The sequence below is a fragment of the Triticum aestivum genome, chromosome 5A (assembly GCF_018294505.1).
Source record: "Triticum aestivum cultivar Chinese Spring chromosome 5A, IWGSC CS RefSeq v2.1, whole genome shotgun sequence".
Taxonomy (NCBI): Eukaryota; Viridiplantae; Streptophyta; class Magnoliopsida; order Poales; family Poaceae; genus Triticum; species Triticum aestivum.
In genome coordinates, this window is record NC_057806.1 from 570,030,204 (window position 1) to 570,042,651 (window position 12,448).

The window sequence follows — 12,448 nt, forward strand, 5'->3', positions numbered from 1 at the left end:
GGAAAGCGACTTGCTTCTTTTGAGGACTTGGGCGAGGACCTCGTCCAGCAGTGGCCTTTGTCTTCAGCAGTGAGGGGCCAGCTGAGGAACTAGCTAAGACACCTGAGGCAATGGAGATGCCGGCAGTCCTCTGGCACGAGGCGAGATGCACAGATGCTGAGGATTTAGGCGGAACAGCTGAAGGCTTTGGCGAAGGAGCTGAGGACTTGGGAGGAACAGGAGCAGCATGAGGAATTGGTCGTGAGGGCTTTGATGATTCTGGCCGTGAGGGAATTGTTGAGGAACTTGGCCTGCGCGCAGGCTTCTTAGACATAGCATTCTTTGGCTTGACAGCAGAGGCCTCAGCAGAGGCAGCAGCAGCAGAGTCTTCATTGAATTTCCTCACTGCTTCTCTAGCTTCCTTAGCCAGCTTGGCTTGGCGCTTGGCCCATTTATCAGGATAGTCCTCACCGCGCTTGAGGCTGGTGGAATCTGCTATTTGGCCAGGTGCCAATGGAGCTCTTGGGCATGGAGGATTGAGTGCGAATTTTTTCATTTACTTAGGAGTGACATATCTGTACTCCCTCCATTCTTGTGCCCATCTCCTCTCTATCCTCTGTTTGCGCACTTTGCGCTCATTCTTGGTTTCCTCAGTAGGTGTGCAGTACCCAGTATATATGTCATCAGGGATCTCAAACGTTGTGTTTACCTCAGGCCTCTTTCCTCCTTTGTGTGGCCTTTTAGCATCAGCCATTTTCTTCAGTTGAGGAATTTGAACAATCGAATTATCTGAAGAAGTATGCAACTTTTCTTCGAGGAACATTGCAAATGAGTTAAGTTGATGAGAACCTAGTGATTCAGCAGCTGACATGTGTACCTGTGAACAGAGTATAGTTGCGAGGAATTTGGAGAGGTCATATGCGTTCTCAGAAGGTTTTTTTAAAAAGAACAAGTTTGAGGAATTTGACCAGATGAGTCTTGAAGATTTTCACTAAGCGTTCTTTGTCTTAGGTTCCAGAGTTGTATAGATCGAAGATCCACACAATTGAGGAATCTTGAAGAAAAATGATGCTTAGAGAAACGAATCAAGAACAGATGACTTGTGAGGTGTTCAGTGTGTGAAGATATGAAGAAAAACGCTTTTGAAGATTTTGTAGATAATCATTTGAATCAACGAGGGCAGTAAAAGTAACTTTTAATTACCCTGGACGAAGAACACGACGAACTGGAGTGAGGAGATGTGAAGTTCGTCTGTGCAGATCTTCCACGCCCTAACTCGGCGGAGGAAGACGGCTACGGCGGCGGCGGAGTGAAGATTTCCGCGGTCGGCGCGAGTACGTCGGCGACGAGGTTGAGGCAGTGAAGCTCTTCCTCACCGGCGGCGATGAAGTAGCGGCGGCCCTAGGGTTTGAGAAGCTCGATCTGGAGAGAGAGGTCGAGCGGAGTAAAAGAAGTGAGGAAGGGAAGGAGGGGTATTTATAGCCACGGTGAAAAACTGCTCCTGACCCTTCTCATTCGCATGACATGTGTCATCCACGTAGTGAGAGGTGGAGATCGTGTTAGATCGTGGGTGAGTGGATAAGTGTATCATGGGATGCGGAACAGTTTGAGCGGCAAAGCCAAAAATTTTGATAAGATAGGTTTTAAAGTTCTGTTCGCAATTTCTTCAGCTGACAAGGACATAGTGAAGATTTTGAACGAGTTTCAAATAAAACGCACATGAAGAATTTATGAATAGATTGGGTTGAGTATAGCATAGAGGGGAAGGGTCTGATCACATTCACTTAGCAGAAAACCAACTTGAAGAAATAGCAATAAGTGAATGTTGTAGAGGACATAAACTCATATATATATAGCCAATGAAGAAAAACGACGGAACCAGTGAAGACTATGCAAAATTGAAGAATATGAATAATTTGAGGAATTTCAACTTTTGGTGGTGGCGTGACCCACCGTATAAGAATGGTGATTTCAGACATCGCGTACAATTATCGTAGGATTCTGAGTATCAAATTCTTCATTAATTTCTTCACACTAAGAGTGTTATTCTTTATTGATTGAAGAAAAACGTTTCTTCATGTGTTGCACATCTAAATCATCAATTTTGCATAAGTGTTAGGATGAGTGTCCTTTTTAAAGAACATTTGAAGATTCTAGTATATTTAGCTCACACCGCAACTTGCTAAATCTCTTCTCATCCAAGGGCTTTGTGAAGATATCGGCTAGCTGTTCTTCAGTCTTCACATGCTCAATAGAAATGTCGCCCTTCAACACATGATCACGAAGAAAATGATGACGAATCTGAATGTGCTTTGTCTTCGAGTGCTGAACTGGGTTGTGAGCAATCTTGATGGCACTCTCATTGTCACAGAAGAGAGGCACATTCTTCATGTTGACGCCGTAGTCCTTGAGAGTTTGCTTCATCCATAGCAATTGGGCACAGCAAGAACCAGCGGCAATGTACTCAGCTTCAGCAGTAGATAGTGATACGCAGTTCTGTTTCTTCGAGGACCAACAGACCAAAGATCGTCCGAGGAAATGACATGTACCAGATGTTGACTTGCGATCCACACGATCACCAGCATAGTCAGAGTCAGAATATCCAACAAGATCAAAAGCCGAGCCCTTGGGGTACCATAATCCAAGTGTTGGTGTGTGAGCTAGATATCGAAGAATATGCTTCACAGCCTTATGGTGTGATTCCTTCGGTGCAGCTTGAAATCGGGCACACATGCAAACACTAAGCATTATATCTGGCCTAGATGCACATAAGTACAATAAGGAACCTATCATGGAGCGGTATACCTTATGATCGAAGTCAATACCATTTTCATCAGTGCACAGATGGCCATTTGTGGGCATAGGAATTTTGACGCCTTTGCAATCTTGCATGCCGAATTTCCTCAGTACATCCTTGAGGTATTTGTCCTGAGATATGAATATGCCATTGTGTTGTTGACGAATTTGAAGACCTAAGAAGAATTTCAACTCTCCCATCCTAGACATTTGATATTCTTCACTCACCATATAGGAAAATTCATCACTATAACGATGGTCAGTACAGCCAAAGATAATATCATCAACATATATTTGGCACACAAACAATTCACCATCATAAGATTTAGTGAAAAGAGTAGGGTCGAGTGAACCGGGTTTGAAGCCTTTCTTCATGAGGAGTTCCTTCAAGGTATCATACCAAGCCCGTGGGGCCTGCTTGAGGCCATAGAGGGCGTTGTTGAGTCTGAAGACTTTGTCAGGATTCTTTGGATCTTCAAAACCTGGGGGTTGAGCAACATATACTTCTTCCTCAAGCTTACCATTGAGGAATGCACTTTTCACATCCATTTGATATAAAGTGATATCATGATGGTTAGCATAAGCAAGTAATATGCGAATAGCCTCAAGTCTAGCAACAGGTGCAAAAGTTTCATCGAAATCAATTCCTTCCACCTGTGTGTAGCCTTGAGCTACAAGCCATGCCTTATTCCTCACCACAAGGCCATTTTCATCTTGCTTGTTGCGGTAGATCCACTTTGTGCCGATGATATTGTGCTTGCGAGGATCTGGACGTTTGACCAGTTCCCAGACATTGTTGAGCTCGAACTGATGTAATTCTTCTTGCATGGCCTGAATCCACTCAGGCTCCAGAAATGCTTCATCTACCTTAGTGGGCTCTGTAATAGAGACAAAAGCATACTGCCCACAAAAGTTAGACAAATGTGAAGCTTTTGAGCGTGTGAGAGGACCTGGCGCTTTGATGTCATTGATGATCTTTTCAACTTGCACTTCTTTTGGAATGCGAGGATGAGCTGGTTGTCGTTGAAGAGTTTGATCAGCGTTTTCTTCCGCACCATTTTCTTCAGCATTTTCTTCAGGTGCATTAGCTCGACGTTCTTCATGTTCTGGAATGAATTCTTCAGCAGATTCTTCAGTAGGAATGACATCCTCAGTAGCCTTGAACTTGATAGTTTCCTCAGGTGCTGGTTCATCTATCACAGTAGGTAGGTGCTCTCTTTGCGAGCCATTAGTTTCATCGAACCGCACATCTACAGTTTCAACAACTTTGTGAAGAACGTTGTTGAAGACTCTGTAGGTGTGCGAGTCCTTTCCGTAACCAAGCATAAAACCTTCATGTGCTTTCGGTGCAAATTTTGAGTTGTGATGAGGATCTCTAATCCAACATTTAGCACCGAAGACTTTGAAATAACTTACATTGGGTTTCTTATCAGTGAGGAGTTCATAGGCAGTCTTTTTGAAGAATTTGTGAAGATATACTCTGTTGATGATGTGGCACGCAGTATCAATTGCCTCAGTCCAGAAACGACGAGGCGTTTTGTATTCATCAAGCATAGTGCGAGCCATCTCAGCAAGAGTCCTGTTCTTGCGCTCCACGACGCCATTCTGCTGAGGAGTGTAGGGAGCAGATAACTCATGAGTAATACCAAGTTCATCAAGATAGTCATCGAGACCAGAATTCTTGAACTCAGTGCCATTGTCACTTCTGATGTGCTTGATCTTCACACCAAAGTTGGTTGAAGCCCTCGAGGAAAATCGTTTGAAGACTTCCTGCACTTCATGTTTGTAAGTAACAAGGTGTACCCATGTGTAGCGAGAATAATCATCATCAATAACAAAGCCATATTGAGATGCTTCATTTGAAATAGCAGAATAATGATTAGGACCAAAGAGATCCATGTGAAGCAATTCAAACGGGCGAGTGGTGGTCATGATAGTCTTTGCTGGATGCTTGGCCTTCGTCATCTTCCCAGCTTCACAGGCTCCGCATAGGTGATCCTTGAGGAATTTGACATTCTCGATGCCAATGACATGCTTCTTCTTCGCAAGCGTGTGCAAATTCCTCATGCCTGCATGACCAAGTCGTCGATGCCAGAGCCAGCCTTCTGAAGCTTTTGCAAGTAAGCACATGGCTGGTTGTGGTCCTGTAGAGAAATCAACAATATACAGGTCTCCTCTCCTAAAGCCTTCGAAGACTTTGGAATTGTCAGCTTCCATAACCACAACACAACGGTACTTGCCAAAGACAACAACCATATCAAGATCACAAAGCATTGAGACAGACATAAGGTTGTATCCTAAGGACTCAACAAGCATGACTTTGTCCATGTGTCGATCCTTTGTAATCGCAACCTTACCTAGACCCAATACCTGACTTTTGCCTTTGTCAGCAAAGATGATATGCTTCAGATGCAACGGAGATAATGGAGCATCCATCAATAGATTCTTGTCACCAGTTATGTGGTTTGTACATCCACTATCGAGGACCCACTCAGTGGCTTTAGGTTGATCATCCTGCAGACGAATTAGTGCAACTTACAAACTCATATACTTCATCAGTGAAGAATATGAGATCAATTCATCAGATCAATTTCATTAAGTAAAAGAATTGATAAAGCAGTATGAGGACGTGAGAAATGAAAGTTCATTTCTTCATGATTAGCATGGGTCCTATCAGGCATGCTCAGGTCTCCAGCAAATTCTTCAGACGATTACGTGCGTATGGAGACCTGACCCTGCAGAAGAGATTAGTTCTTTTTCTTCACCACCCACATCTGAAGGGGTGGCAAAGAGTTCATCATTCTGCGAGCTCCATACGAGAAGGATGGCGTAGAAGCCAGTCCATTTCGTTTCACATAAGATGGGTTAGAGTAAGCATAAGAGTAAGCAGAGAAATTCTTAGAGGACTTATGGACATGATGATTTGAAGAATAATGCACATATCCATAATTCTTAGATCTTCCCTGCAAAACAGACGGGTTAGCACGATGATGTTCATATGAGGACTTTGATCCATATGAGGAATATGATCCATGTGAGGAGTTTGGTCCGTATGAGGACTTGAATCCATATGAAGAATTTGGTCCATATGAAGAATTTAATCTGGGGTTCCTATTCTTCACAGGTAGCGTCATGATGACATTTACCTGAAGATTTTCAAGGCATCTTTTGGGAACCCAGATTTTCTTCATAGGGGAGCCGTTCCTGTAGTTAGTGCCAATATATCTAGCAAATACTTTACCATTCTAATTTTTGAACAGTTTATAGTTGGAGTCAATTGACTAATCATCAGAATGAGGATATTCACATGCAAATCCAGATAAGTTAGATGGATCAACTGGAGGTCCCTTTGCAGCAACCCATGTAGTTTTTGGGTACTGCTCAGGCTTCCAATATGTACCATCAGCATTGAGTTTCCTCTCAAAGGCGGTACCCTCTTTCCTAGGGTTCCTGTTTAGGATCTGCTTTTTAAGCACATCACAAAGAGCCTGATGCCCTTTGAGGCTTTTGTACATGCCTGTGGTGTACAATTCCTTCAGCCCTGCATCGTCAGTGATATTAGCAATGTCCTCAGATGAGGAATTAGTGATAGCAGAGGCATGTGAAGAATTTAAAACTTTAGCAGCATTTGAACATTCACGTGAAAAATTAGCAGATTCACGTTCAATGCACTTCAATCATGAAGGAACAAGTTCTTCCTGAGAAGCGTTGATTTGTTGAGCAAGTAATGAATCGCGCTCCTTCTGAAGATCTTCATAACTCACTCTTAGCTTTTCAAAATCTTGCTTTCTTTGAAGAAATTCATAAGAAAGCTTCTCATGATCCGATAAGAGAGTGTTATGATGACTTTGAAGTTTGTCAAGCTTGGACTGAAGTCTCTGAAGATTTTCAGTCAAAGTTTCAGTGCGATCCATTTCTTCACCCAACATATCATCACTTTTATTTAGCATGTTTTGAACATTTTCTAAAGCCCTTTGTTGTTTTATAGCAATCTTAGCAAGTTTAGAATAGTTGGGCTTAAGGTTTTCATCAGATTCATTCTCACTTGATTCAGAGGAGGTATATTTGAGTATCTTGGCACCCTTTGCCATGAAGCAATAGGTGGGAGCGTAGTCATTATCACCTTCATCAGCCTTGTTGGTGAGGTCATTTTCTTCAGTGTTGAAGATAGACTTGCTAACGAATGCAGTAGCGAGAGCTAGCCTTTCCACTCCGGGTTCAGACTCCTTAGATGTCTCCTCTTCCTCATTTTCTTCAGATTCAGCCTCAGAGTCCATTTCCTTGCCAATGAATGCCCTAGTCTTCTTGGAACTGCTCTTCTTGTGATATGAAGACTTTGAGGATTTTGATGATGAAGATTTTGTGGATTTGTTCTTTTTCTTCGCATCATCAGAACTGTAATCCTTGTATTTCTTCTTCTTTGATTCCTTTTCCCACTGAGGACAATCTTGAATGAAATGTCCAGGTTTCTTGCACTTGTGACAGAGCCTCTTCTTGTAGTCACTGGGTGAGGAATCATTGCTCCTTGAGGATCTTCCAAGGCGACCACGTCTTGAGAACTTTTGAAACTTCTTCACGAGCAGAGCTAGATCATGGCTCAGTTCTTCAGGATCACCAAGGCTGCTACCAGAGTCTTCATCTTCAGACTCAGATACTACCTTGGCCTTCAGTGCACGTGTTCTGCCATAACTTGAACCATAGAGATCTCTCTTTTCAGCAAGTTGGAACTCATGAGTATTTAGGCTCTCGAGAATATCAGTGGGATTAAGTGACTTGTAATCAGCACATTCTTGTATCATCAATGCCAGAGTGTCAAATGAGGAATCAAGCGATCTCAACAATTTCTTCACCACCTCATGGTCGGTGGTGTTAGTGGCACCAAGTGCTTGAAGCTCATTTGAGATGTCAGTGAGGCGATCGAAGGTTTGTTGAACATTTTCATTGTCGAGTCTTTTGAAGCGGTTGAAGAGATTGCGAAGAACATCAACTCGAGAGTCACGCTGAGTTGAGACTCCTTCATTCACTTTGGACAATCTGTCCCAGATAAGCTTTGCTGTCTCCAAAGCACTCACTCTGACATACTGTCCTTTGCTCAGATGGCCACATATGATATTCTTCGCTTGAGAGTCGAGTTGCTTGAATCTCTTCACATCAGCAATATTCAAAGAAGGTGTGACTGAAGGAACACCATTTTCCACAACATACCAGAGATCGTTATCAATTGCTTCAAGATGCATTCGCATCTTATTCTTCCAGTAGGGGTAGTCCGTCTCATCGAAGGTAGGACACCCAGCAGAGACCTTGATCATACCTGCGCTCGACATAACTAAAACTCTAGGCGGTTAAACCAAAATCACACAGAACAAGGGAGTACCTTGCTCTGATACCAATTGAAAGTGCGTTATATCGACTAGAGGGGGGTGAATAGGCGATTTTCATGAAATTCTTCACTGAGGAATTTGTCGGTGCGGAAATTCCTTAGCGAAGAACTACTAGCAGCGGAATAAGTACTCAAAAGTAAACATAACAGAATACAAGCATAGTCATCATGATGAAATGAAGACAGGCATAGAGTACAGGAAGCGTAATCACAGGATAACACAGGATGAAGACAAACCGACTAAAGAAATTGAACTGAGGAAATTGAGAAAGTCTTCAGTCAAAGTCTTCAAACACATATATGAACAAACACACAACACAGTTATGAAGAAATAAAAGAGTTGAGGGAATAGAACCAGTAAGCTTGGTGAAGACAATGATTTGGTAGACCAGTTCCAACTGCTATCTCAGTTGTACGTCTGGTTGGAGCGGCTGAGTATTTAAACTCGAGGACACACAGTCCCGGATACCAAGTCCTGAACACGCAGCTCAGGACACCCAGTCCTCACCGTATTCTCCTTAAACTAAGGTCACACAGACCTCGTCCAATCGCTCGTGGTAAGTCTTCAGGCGACTTCCAAACCTTCACAAACTTGGTCACTCGGTGATCCACAATTCCTCTTGGATTCTCTAGACCATGACGCCTAACCGTCTGGAAGAAGCACAATCTTCAAAGGTAACAAGCGTCGGATCCACTCAGGATCAATCTCTTCAGTGATGCTCAATCACTTGGGGTTTGTAGGTGTTTGGGTTTTGGGTTTTTGGTTTTTCCTCACTTGATGATTTTCGCTCAAAGTCCTTAAAGGATGGGTTGCTCTCAAATGACAAGTGTCAATTTCTCTCGGAGCAGCCAACCAGCTAGTGGTTGTAGGGGCGGCTATGTATAGCCTAGGGAGCAGCCCAACATGATAAGACATAAATGCCCTTCAATGATATGACCGTTAGGTGGATAGATATTTTGGGACAGCTGGCGCATAGCACAGGAACGGTCGGAATTTTGAGTAGTAAAATCCTCAGGGCTATCATGTTCCTCACTGTGTAGGCAATACGCACTGGCGAATTCCTAACTCCTCAGTCAGGACAAATTCCTCAGAGACCAGAAGAACTTCGTCTCTGTCATTGAAGAAATTGACTGAACTGTATGAGATTTCTAATGACTTCACTCAAAGGGATTGGTAGGTGTAGGATTTTGAGTTGAGCATCACATGGAAAATTTTCCTTAGTATTTCCTCGACCCCCTTTAACAGTACGGTGTTTCCTATGACTTAAGAAAGAGAAAAACAAAACTATGAGAACGAAAGTCTTCAAGCTTCATATTCCTCGCATGAATATCAAGTCTTCACGGACACACCAATTTCTTCACTTTCAAAGTCTTCATGAAAGTCTTCAGAAATACCAAAATCTTCAGTCGAAGATATTCATTTTTAGGGGTCGACTTTTCCTGTAAATATCAAACTCCTCATAGACTTATAGACCTGTGTACACTCACAAACGCATTAGTCCCTTAACCTATAAGTCTTCAATACACCAAAATCACTAAAGGGCACTAGATGCACTTACACCAGATCGAGCGGGATAAGGTGAAGAAGATGAAGCTGGCACAGGTCGATCCAGATATGGCGGCCGGCCGACGGAATCACGGCTGCCATGAGATCCCACCACCGGGTCCTCGCCGCCCACGCAAGCCGAGGAAGACCGGCCACACACCCGCAGCCACCCTCCGTCAGGGAAGGCTCCGCCCACCTTGACCGGGGCCGCCAGCCTGGCACACCAAGCTCTCCGCGCAAGGAGCAGCCAGCCCCGCTGTCACCTTCCTCGACGCCGTGCAGGCTTGCCGGCGGCTATCTCTGGTCGCGGCGAGATCTGGAGGGAGGGGAAAGGGGGCTGGCGGCGCTAGGGTTGGGACCGCCCGAGTCGCCCCAGTCAAGTCGCATGGCTCTACCTGAACATGAACCTATTTTCCCTAGATGATTCCAAGAAATTTGTTATAGTCGTATCTTAACCTTAACAAAAGCAGTGCTGATGGTACCATAATTTTCAGACTTTACCAGCAGAGCTGGGATGCAGAGAGAAGTCATCTGATGCGCTCTTTCTTGTACTCCCTCCGGAAGGAGTACAACACAAAGCCCTTGTATTTTTTTGCACCGATTGAGTATGTACCCGAGTTTGTGAAGCAACAGTATGCATATGTAGAACGAGCTCTTTTACAGTGATTGGAGAGTTACGAAATGTAATTTCTTGTAACTCCTCCTTTGATTATTTCTGACCGTTGATTTTAACATGTCAATTAAAATATTTAATTTAATCAAAAAGGGTATTATGGTCCGTGGTTTTTCTTGGAAACATTGTGCCTCTCTCGGTCAATCCCACGTAACTGTCGCATATCTCCGATCCCATCTCACGAGTGCGTAGACGGCGGCGACGGCGTGTGGACCTAGAGGCGACGCCGCCAACATGAGGACCTGGACAACGCCGCCGGCGCGAGGACCTGGGGCGACGACGCCATCTTGCGAACAGGAGTCGAGGGTCGCCTTCTCGACGCGCCTCCCGAGCCGTTCCTTAGATCGAGCGCCGCGGCGGCTCTCCCGGGCCGCACCATCATCGAATTCGCAGCCGCTGTGCCGAAGTCGATGGAGACCTGCTCCTACAGCAGCCCTAAACCTTTGTCTTCTTTTGGTAAGATTAGAGAAAGTTAGCTATAGCTTGCGTAGTGCAAAGTAATTGTTTAATTGCAGTCTAATAAAATGGCTCTGGGACAATGTTAACCGGTGAGAGGAGATACATTGAGTTTTAAATATATATCCATGTGCTATCTTGTACAATATTCTGAGTGTGGGTTAATATACAGGTTTGATAACTTCGTGTGTGAAGGGTGCTTTTTCAGACAACATTCAGTATCGAGGCAAGTTCATGACGGACCTCTTTCATTGTATGCATGGTTGTCTTGTTGCCTGTGCTTCAGTATACTTTGTTCTTCAAATTTGGTGTTTCAACATGATACTTCCTGTTTCAGTCAATCTACATGCAATTTGATAGTTATTATTACTTTATAGTTCAACAATTTTCTCTACCATGCAGCTGTTGATACCTCACGGTTTGATAAGCTCAATAGTGTCTCTTCCGGTAGTGGTGTAGCTTGAGGAAGCAATGCCTTATGGACACAGGGCAAAAGGAAGTACGTAAAATTCCGTGGCCTGCTCGGATTTGAGGATGATGTGTGAGCTCCATGCGTGAGCCTTTTATTCTATACTGTGCCCAAAGCTATGTGTGAGATTTATTTGTGAGACCTAAGCTATGTGTCAAAATGTTGCAATGTCTGAGACCTTAGTTCTTGAATTATGCTCCATTTTCACATATTTTGGTCGTTTGAACATATGAAATGCCCACGATGGACTAATGCTAGCTAAACGCTTCCAATCTTTTTAGCAAAAAATGGAAGTGCGTGGAAATTTTTGAAAAAAATTGTCAAAAATGAAAAATACATTTTTTTCGAGTTAGAAAAAGTGGATGGTTCACATCATTCCTGAACCTTTTTTTTTGCTCTCTTAACCCCTTACTATATCCAATACCGTTGGGGCCCCTTGTCAGGTGACCCTTCAACTTACAGGCACGCCATTCCCGCCGCCACTCCCCTACCCAAGCTCGTCTCCCCCTGCACTCCACTTCGCCGCGATGCCACCACTATGCCACCCGCTGGAGTCACCTCGAATATCCTCGCCACCAAACCATGCTCTACCACTGAAGAGTGGCACCGACTACGTCGCGGCCATCATGGCCCCAACATTGTGCCTCCCAGCTCGGTGGACGTTAGCGAGGCCTCATGGAGGATCAAGGCAACGTCTTTAGGTCGATGGTTTGCAACTTTGTCTTCGGCGGCGCTCGGAGAGCGGCCGCCGACAATGATCCGCGTGTCCGGTCATGCCACCGCCTATGTTGCGTTTTGTTTCCGTGCCCAACAATCTTCCTTTGCCTAACCACCTTGATAGCTTCGCGTCACTCCTCTGAACCTCCCAGTTGAAGGAATTGGACTGGTTGCCAGGAATCAACGACACGATCACGTTCTTCCCCACTTTAGATCGATCTCCGTCGTGCTATCGATCTCCTTTAGCAGTGAGTCCCCTACCCCTCCTTGGCTTTCTTTCTTCTCCTTCGCACACCTGAATCTATTGCAACCTTCACGAACATCCAGAAGTCCTACATCATCCTCATGGCCAGTTACGGCTCTATTACCCGCCGCCGCCGATGAAGTCCCCGCTGCCGAGCAACACCTCAGGCCAAGCAACCCTGCCATTTG